We start from the raw sequence: 8,709 nt of genomic DNA on the forward strand, positions 1-8,709 counted from the left end.
TCTTCCCAGGTCCGAGGAATGGAAGCTTGGCAGCTGTTTCTTTGCTGCCTGGGGCTCCCCAGGCACGGCCTCCAAACTTCTGCTTTATAGCTGAGACACCCTGGGCCCTGTAATCTGCCCACCACATTTTCAACGTTGGGGAAATTGTTTTCTTGCCTTTCCTTACAGGTGCTGTTTATGAAAACATCCTTAAACCATGGCGTGTAGTTTCTCCTATTTTTCAGCTTTGCCTAAGTGGGGGGTGTGGCGAATGCATTCGTTTTTCCTGGCCGCACGGGTTCGGGTCCCTCGAGGAGGCTGCCTCTTGGCAGGTGCGTCTCCGTCGTGTGTGCCTCTTGCGTGGATGTTTGTCGTGCTTCTCTCTGGGGGCTGCTGTGAACGCTGCGACGACCATTCGGGAACCTGGCTGGCGCGGGGCACCTATGCGTGGGTGACTCCGGATCCAGGTGGGCAGGGGTGGAATGGCCGATGGGTTCCAGGCCTGTGTCTGTTCACCTCCTCCGAGCGCCGTTGGACGGGGGCTCGAAGCCGGGCCCGTTTCCACCGAAGCGGCAGCGCGTGAGGGCTCTTGGTCCGCAGGCCCAACAGAGCTGGGTTCCGACGGGCATCTAAACGTCTGCCTGGGGTGCTGTGAGGGCACCTCCGTGCGAGGTTTTCGCACAGCTTTGTTGTGATCCGATCCACGTACGGTACAATGTGTTGAACTTCAGGGGCGTTGAGTGGGCTCAGAGTTGGGCGACGGTCACGGCCAGGTGCATCCAGAAAGTCGTGGTCACCCTACCCCGTAGCTGTGGCCCCCCTCCCCCCTCCTGCAGCCCCTGCAACCACGACGTTCAGACTCTGGACAGTGGCCAGTTCTGGCCGTTGGCCGTTTCTGGACGCTTCATACTGATGGGTTCACACCACGCAAGGTCTTTGGTGACTGGCTTCTTGTCTCAGCAGGGCCTTTCCTGTCGTCGGGTACCTGGTTCTCTTGGGTTGCCAGGGCCAGCCCAGGACACGCCTGTTTTCCGTTCCTCGGCGGGTGGAAGCGTGGGCTGCGCGCACCCTGTGCTCACCCCGTGGCTGCGATCCCTTGGGCACGCTTTTGTGTGGACGTCTGTTTTCGCGTCCCTCGGGGATGCCTGGGCGAGTCGCGGGTCGGCCGGGGAGGATGTGGGTCTTCCCTGAGCGTTCACCTGCCTTCCCTGCCTGTGTCTGGGGCTGCACGTCTTGTGCGAGCATTTGCTGGCCCGTTGAACTTACACGCCGATGAAGCGGCTGTTTAATCCATCTGCCCGCTTTTCTACGGCATCGTCTCTCGCTTCCCTCGGCCATTTGCTGGCGTCGGCCATTGACCTCGCGCACGACCCCTTCATATCTTACAGGTGCTCCCAATGCTTTCTCCCAGTCTGTGACTTTTCCTCGAACTCTTTTCCTGATGAACAGAATTTGGAGATTTCCCTGCGTTGACCTCTGATCGAATATGTCGAGTCTCTTTTCCTCGCCAATATGGTTTAAGGCCTCTTGTCTCTTAGGACGTGTGTGTGTCTTAGGACGTACAGAATGCTGAGTCTCCTTTTGTCCACACGGTGCCCTGTTGCTCCAGCACCTCCTGCCAAGGGACTGCCCATTCGCGCCAGCTTTGCCGCGTGCCCACGGGCCAGCCCCGTCCGGGGCTCCGGCGGCTTTGCAGTCCTCTCTGTTCTGATCAGTTGCCACTTAGGAACCTTTCTGCTGTGACGCCCTGATGGCTGGTTGAGGAGCTGCCTCGACGTCCTGGTTGTCCTCCTCTTGGCTCTTTGCATTTTCTCATAAATACTAGGGTCAGTGTTCCCATTTCCACCACACACCAGCCAGAATGCTGATCGAGACTGCGTTTAATCTCTAGATCCTGTTCATCAGCCTCGCTCTGTGGGTTGGGATCCGGCGTTGCCGTAGCAATCAGTTCCATCACTGGCAGGCCTGACACTTGCAGCGCCCGAGGCTCTGCTCGGTCCGATCCTCCTGCCTGCTTTTCTCCCGGTCTCGGTTCTCGCGTGTCTCCGTCCTGGCTCATCTCTGACTGGGTACCGGGCTTGTTCCACAACGTCCCAGGAGCTGACTCAAAGCTCTGGGGGATGTTCTCATCCTCCCGAAAGGGTTTCTTTCTGCATCTATCGGGTGATCATGCTAAGAGGATGATTTTAATTCACTCGAGAGCGGAGCTGATCCAAAGAGGGTCTCGGTCTTTGAGAGGCGGGTGGCTTTCAGCTCCCCTTCCCCCCTTGAGCGCGGCACTATGGGGTTGCGGGATCCCCGGGACAGACTCTGTCCCTCCAGCCACGGGGGACACAGAAGTGCCCTGGGTCTCTCTCGCTCACCGCTGCAGACATGGCTTTAGGAAGACGTCATCTCCCAAGGAAAGCAGCCGGAGTGCCCTCCCCCCTCCGCCTCCCCTGGCTCTTGCCTTTCCTCGGCTGTGGCATCTTGGACAAAGAGACCCTCTCGGCCCAGGCTAAGCCCCCCATTGTCTCCAGAACGTCCTTCTCTCCTTTGGGTGTGTTCTCCAGGCGTTCTCAGCACGAGAGGTCAGTCTGGCTTGTCACCCCAGAGGCCAGATGCCTCCTCCTGTCTTGTGATCTGGGAACTACGCTTATTCACCCCTGGAAAGCTCAGCGCCCTTTCTAAAGGGTCATTGTTCAGCGGGTGCAGCTGTTTTTATGGGGAGATGGTGAAGCTTTCTGTCCTCCGCGAAGCTGCACGTTCTGGCTCGGCTTTCCTTCCTTGATTGCTCCCCAGGAGAACGTAGCGGAGATGTTTACGCGGCGCTGGGCCCATTTGGGAAAATCGCGCTCACGGAGACGTGCTCCCTTGCGGGGCGTGGGTCGGCCTCGGTGAGCCACAAAAAGGAAAATTCTCCCTTGCCACCTTGACCGGCCTGAGTCTGAACACAGCCCTGCCTTGCCCTTTGGTCTAGAGCACATGCATCTCATGCTTGGGGGTCCCCTCCAGCCCGGACACGGGGGGCACCAGGCTGCCAGCTGGGACTGGCACCGCAGTGGGAGGGCCAGGGGCTGGGGTCATGGAGCAGGGGTCCTGACAGCTGACGCACATGGCCCCGCAGCCTGGGGGCGCTGGGGTGTTAGCCAAGGGGACACATGGCACGTGGGACTCGTGAGAAGTGAGGCCGCTGAGCTCAGGTCACAGGCCTCTGGAGCAACAGCTCCTACGCGTCATTCAGTCCCAAGGCCTGAGGAGCAGATGGCCCCGGGTCCGAGGGTGGGAGGTGCCTGCCCCAGCTCACCCTTTGTCCTGGGCAGGCTCCCTGTGGTTCGGACGGCAGCCTCCTGCCTAGACGGGCAGCCTCTTTCCTGAGGCCACCAGATCAATGAGAATCCCTTCCGGGAATACCCTCAAGATGCCCAGACATCATGTGTCACCTGCTCGCTGGGCACCCTTGGCCGAGCAAGCTGACACACAAAGTTGACCATTGCAGAGCCGGCGAGGAGGGCTTAGCCACGGGTCACCTCTCCCCAGGACCCCGGGGACTGCGTGCTCCTGGTGCCAACACTCTGGGCCCACACACGGGCGGTTCTGGCCCAAAGGAGGCACAGGCTCCGGACACGTCCCCGGACCTCGGCCTGGCGCCTCCCTGCGGCGCCCGCCGCACTCAGCCCCGCCCCCCGGCCTCTGCACCTGATGCGCTAACTGACCACATTCCGGCCAGGGGTTGCAGCTGCTTCTGGAACCTTCCCTGAGAGACAGCAGCTGTCGGCCTGTGCCCTTCTCTCCATCTCCGCCTTCACCTGAAGCTCGGAGCCCTGCGGGGCCGCCCCGGACCACAGTGTAAGGGCCACGGCTGGGGGTGGTGGCGTGGTGAGCTGGGCGGGGGCTGCCCGGTCTGAAGGACACACTCTCTCCTCGTGTCAGCTGGCAAGCCCCCCGGCGGCCGCCCCCACACCCCGCCTGACCCACCCCTGCGGCCCCGACGGTGCAGGAGGGGTTAGAGCCGCTGGCGACCGGAGCCTGTGGAACCCGCTTCCTGCCTAAATAAATGCCTTCTCGCCTGCGTGAGCCAGCTCGGCGGCCGCCCCAAAGTCCCCAGCCCGAAATTTAGCCGCAAACACTCACCGCCCGTGTCCCGGGCACAACCTCTCTTCGGCCACGGGCTCCCATCACAGCAGATGCAGGCCCACCCTGGGGACCTGACCCAACTTGATCACCTCCCTAAGGCCCCCGCTCCGGACACAGTCACCTCCTGGGGTGGGGGCTCAGGCCTGTGGCGTGGGACTTTGTGGGGCACAGTGCAGCCTGTCGCAGGGCTGCTCAGCACACGGGGAGGGGGCTGCCGAGGTGAGGGGGTTCCTGTGTGTCCCCCACGGTCCAGGGCAGCACAGATGGACGGAGGGGGAGAGCTTGCGGCCCGGCCTCCTGCAGGGCAGCAGGAGACAGGTGGGGAGCCGCGTGGGGCTCCGCCTCTGGGGCAGCCACTGCCCCAGGAGGATGGCCCAGGAAAACAGGCTGGTGTTGGGGGCCAGGGAGGCTGGGCAGGTGGCCCTGGCAGTCTCTGCGAGGCGAGGGTCCAGGCTCCCCGTGGCCCAGGAAGCCACCCGGTGAGGGGTCAGTTCCCTGCGCACCTGCCACAGCCTCTGTCCCAGCCCCTGGGGACAGAGACCTCCTTTCCCTGCAAGAAAGAGCCCTCCACCACGGGGCCGCCTCGGGTCCTGCCAAGCCCGGGCTGGCCCTGCTCCCCGTGCGGGTCTGGAAGGAAGGAAGGCAGGAGGCCCGGGAGGCAGTGGCCCTCGTCCCCGCCGGGAGCCTGGCTTGCCCCGCTAGCCTGCGCCTGCGGCTCCTTCTGGCTTCTGCCTGCTGCCTCCGCCTCAGACCCTCCTTTCCTTTCCTTCTGCTCGGGGTGGCTGGGGACCATTTCCCATTTGTGACTGGAGAGGCTCTTCTGCCGCCCGGGCTCCAGGACGTTATGCTGGAACTTCCCGAGGGCAGTGGGGCAAGGCGGCTCTGGAGATGCCCTTGGGCTGTGGGCCAGCGGCCAGGCTGGGAGGTGTGGGCACAGGTGGCCCAGGCTTGAGCTAGCCCTGTCACCTCCTGGCCGGCCAGCACCCAGGAGAGGGGCCAAGAGAGGCCCGGACCCCACGCTGGCCACCGCCTTGGTGGGGAAGGACGCAGCAGCAGCGTTCGTCCGTGAGCCCACGGGGTTGTGTGCCAGGGTGGGCCGTCCGGAGGCGCTGAGGACCCCAGGCCTGCCTGGGAATGATCCGTCATCTGAAACGTGGGGCTGGATTTCCCGCTGCGGTGGAACCGAGTGCGTGGCATCTTGGGAGTGCTGGGACGTGGGTTCGACCCCCAGAAGGAGCAGGAAAAACTGCATCCCTTGAAACTCGGGGCTGCCCCAGGCGTTAAGAGCCTTTGCCAAGGACCACGGCTCTGTCCCACTGGGAGGGGGCCGCGGTCCGTCCAGGCTCCGAAAGGGAGCGACCGCAGAGCTGCGTGGGTGCTCCCTGGACAGCGCGCTGCCCAGACTGGCGTTTGCGGACCCCAGGGATGCAGGTGCTGTCCAGAGCCAGGTCCTCGGCAGCAGAGGACAAGGCCACGCTGCCTGGACACATGCAGGGCAGTGCCGCGTGGTCTCACGTGTGTCCCTGCAGGGGGCCTGGGTGGACAAACAGCAGGGCAGCCACCTGATGGGGCGGGGCCTGCAGGGAGCCTTCAAGAAAGGGTCAGGTGTGAGTCAAGACACTCTAAGCGGACAGGCGAATAAAGCAACGCTAAGGAGGGGACCCACGGGGACAGAGGAGGTGGCCCGCGAGGCCAGGAGGGAGGGGCCCTCCTATGAGTGACGTGGGACGGAGTGTGAACCCAGCGGGGTCAGAATGAGGCACCAGCCCCCAGAGGGGAGGAGGAGACGGCGGTGAGCCTGGCTGCGCCTCAAGGCGGCGACGTCACCGCCCGGAAGGACTTATTTCAAGTCAGTTCAAAGCCTGGGAATTTGAGGGTGTCTGTCACGTGTGGTGGATTGTGCGTGTTCGGTCGCGCTTACCTGTGTGTGTTTCCATTTGTAAGTGGTGTGTGTGTGTCTGTGTGTTTATGTGTCCGTGCCGTTTGTTTATGTTTACAGGTGGCGTGTGTGTGCTTGTGTAGACTGCCACGGGGAAGCACAATTTCCAAGTTAAGACACACATACGGAGTTGAAGGAGCTGAGAGGCATCCTTGGAATCCTTCGCCAGAATTGGAAATTCAGTGCGATGGCGGGATGTCCTTTAAAGGAATACATACTTCCTAAGTCAGCCGCAAATGGCCAAATCCGCACGATTTCACCCAAGCGGGTTCCGAGTGTCGTTAAATCCAGAGACAGGAAGCAGACGGTAGGCTGGGCTGGGGCTGGGAGAGACGGTTTAATGGGGACAGAATTTCCGTGGGGAGATGGAAATTTCTGGAGTGGATGGTGCGACGGGGGCACAGTGGTGGAAACGTATGGAAAGCCCCTGAGCTGCTCACTTAAAAATGGGTAAGATGGTGAATTTTACCCACATTTTACCATGGTAGAAATAATTGAAAATCATGATTGTGCTGCTTCTGTCCACTGACAAGGCCTGGCAGGAATGACCGCGCCGGCTGCAGGAGCCGCTTGGCCCCTTCGTTTCCAGCAAAGTCCCTCCAGGAAGGAGCCCAGGATCCTGAGAACAGGCTGGGGCAGGACCTACCGAAGATGAAGGCGGACCTCAGGGCCTGTGTGACACACGGGAACGTCCCGGGTCCAACACGTGACAGCCCGGTCGCCGTGGGGTGCCGCGTACGAGGAGCTGACACACGTCGTGGCAGGGGCACCTGGCGGGAGCCCGCCCGGGGGCCTGTGACTTGCTTCCGACTGGCCGGCAAGGGCAGGGGCGTGGGATTCTCGAGGTAGCGGGGATCCCGTGACCCATCCAGGGCAGCTCTCCTGGTGGCCTGGCTGGTCTGGGCGCCAGGCCTCCCCTGGACTCAGAGACTCAAGGCCGTGGACGTCTCTCTGGGGCTGGCTTCGAGGGAGCTCTGCCGCCACCAGGCCCAGCCGAGCCGCCAGACCAGGGCCCGGCCCTCACGCACCTGGACCTCGCCCTGGGAGGCCCGGCGGACAGGGTCCTGAGTCACGCCTCTGACCCACAGAAAAGCCTGATCGAAAAGGCGTGTGGTTTTAGTTCTTTAAGCTTGTGCTGAGCCTTCATGATAAAACCACCCCATGTGTGAGACATGTTTAAATAACATATTTAAATAACGAGTTCATAATTCTCTCTCTATATATAAATGATCCATATCTTTCTACTTTTTCTACCGTCTCTGTTCCAAATACGCCATGTGGGGAAATGCGTCTTTACAGAATTCTTTTTTTTTTTGCCTTTTCAGGGCCACAGCCATAGCATATGGAGGTTCCCAGGTTAGGGGTCAAATTGGTGTTACAGCTGCCAGTTTGCGCCGCAGCCATAGCAACTCAGGATCCAAGTCTCGTCTGCGACCTACGCCACAGCTGGATCCTTAACCCACTGAGCAGGGCCAGGGATCGAACCTGCAAGCTCATGGATGCTTGTCAGATTTGTTTCTGCTGAGCCATGACGGGAACTCCTACGGAAGAATAGTTACAGAGAAATGTGGAAGAGCTGCTCGGTTTAGAAAACTGCCCTGGAGTTCCCGCTGTGGCAGCAGGAACGAATCCAAGCAGTGTCCATGAGGATGCAGGTTCGATCCCATGCCCCTCTCAGTGGGTTAAAGATCCGGTGTTGCCGTGAGCTGTGGTGTAGGCTGGCAGCTGTAGCTCTGATTCCTCCCGTAGCCTGAGAATTTCCAAATGCTGCAGGTGCAGCTCTAAAACAAAAACAAAAAAGAAAAAAGAACAAAAGCAAACTGCCCTCTGCAGGCCTGAGGATGTAACGTGTGTACGCCCGCAGTACGCAGGCTGGGGCGATTTTGTCCCCAGCACGACAGCGATCAACACAGGAGACATTTTTGATGCAATAGAGGGGGTGCACCTGGCACGGGGGCGCGGGGGTGCCGATGGACACCAGGGGAAGACAGTGACGTGCCCTGTGGTGGGCGGGTCCCAGACCACTCCTGACCCCGCTGACGCCTCCTGTAATCCCGCCCCTTGGGAAGGGACCCCTCATCTTCTTCTTGCAACAGAGAGCGGCTGGAGGATGGGGTCACTCCTGTGACCAGGTCTCACTCCTGAAGGCGCTGGGGTCACCCTCTCTCCTGCCAGCCTCGCAGGCGGCCTGTAGGGGGCCACGCGACCGGGACCGGTGCCCGGGGGAGGCGAGGACCTCCTCCCGCGACCCCGAGGGACGAGGGACACGGAGGTAGACCCTCTCCCCGTCAAAGCGTCCAGGTCGAGCTGAGCCACAGGGTCCGTGCGCAAGAATCGCCCGTGTGAGCTCTTAGCCACCAAGGGTGCCGTGGTTTGTCTCAGCCCCGAAAACGCACACACGGGCCCCAAACGCCCGCCGCTCGTGCTGAGGCTGAGACTGATCTCCAGCGATTTGCTGTTTCTGTCAAGAGCCGGATGTAAACACCTCCGGCTTTGCTGGCCACACGGACTCTGTTGCGACAACTCGGCCGGTTGCGGTGTTGCCTCTCTGCCATCATCTGACAGACGACCAGGGGTCCAGCAGCCCAACAACCCGTGTGCGTTAACTGGCTCGCGGTTCGCAGGACCCAGGTCTGGGCCATTCCGCCAGGATCCCCGCCCGGGGACTCAGGGGC

Source organism: Phacochoerus africanus, chromosome 4, assembly GCF_016906955.1.
Source record: "Phacochoerus africanus isolate WHEZ1 chromosome 4, ROS_Pafr_v1, whole genome shotgun sequence".
NCBI classification, from domain to species: Eukaryota; Metazoa; Chordata; class Mammalia; order Artiodactyla; family Suidae; genus Phacochoerus; species Phacochoerus africanus.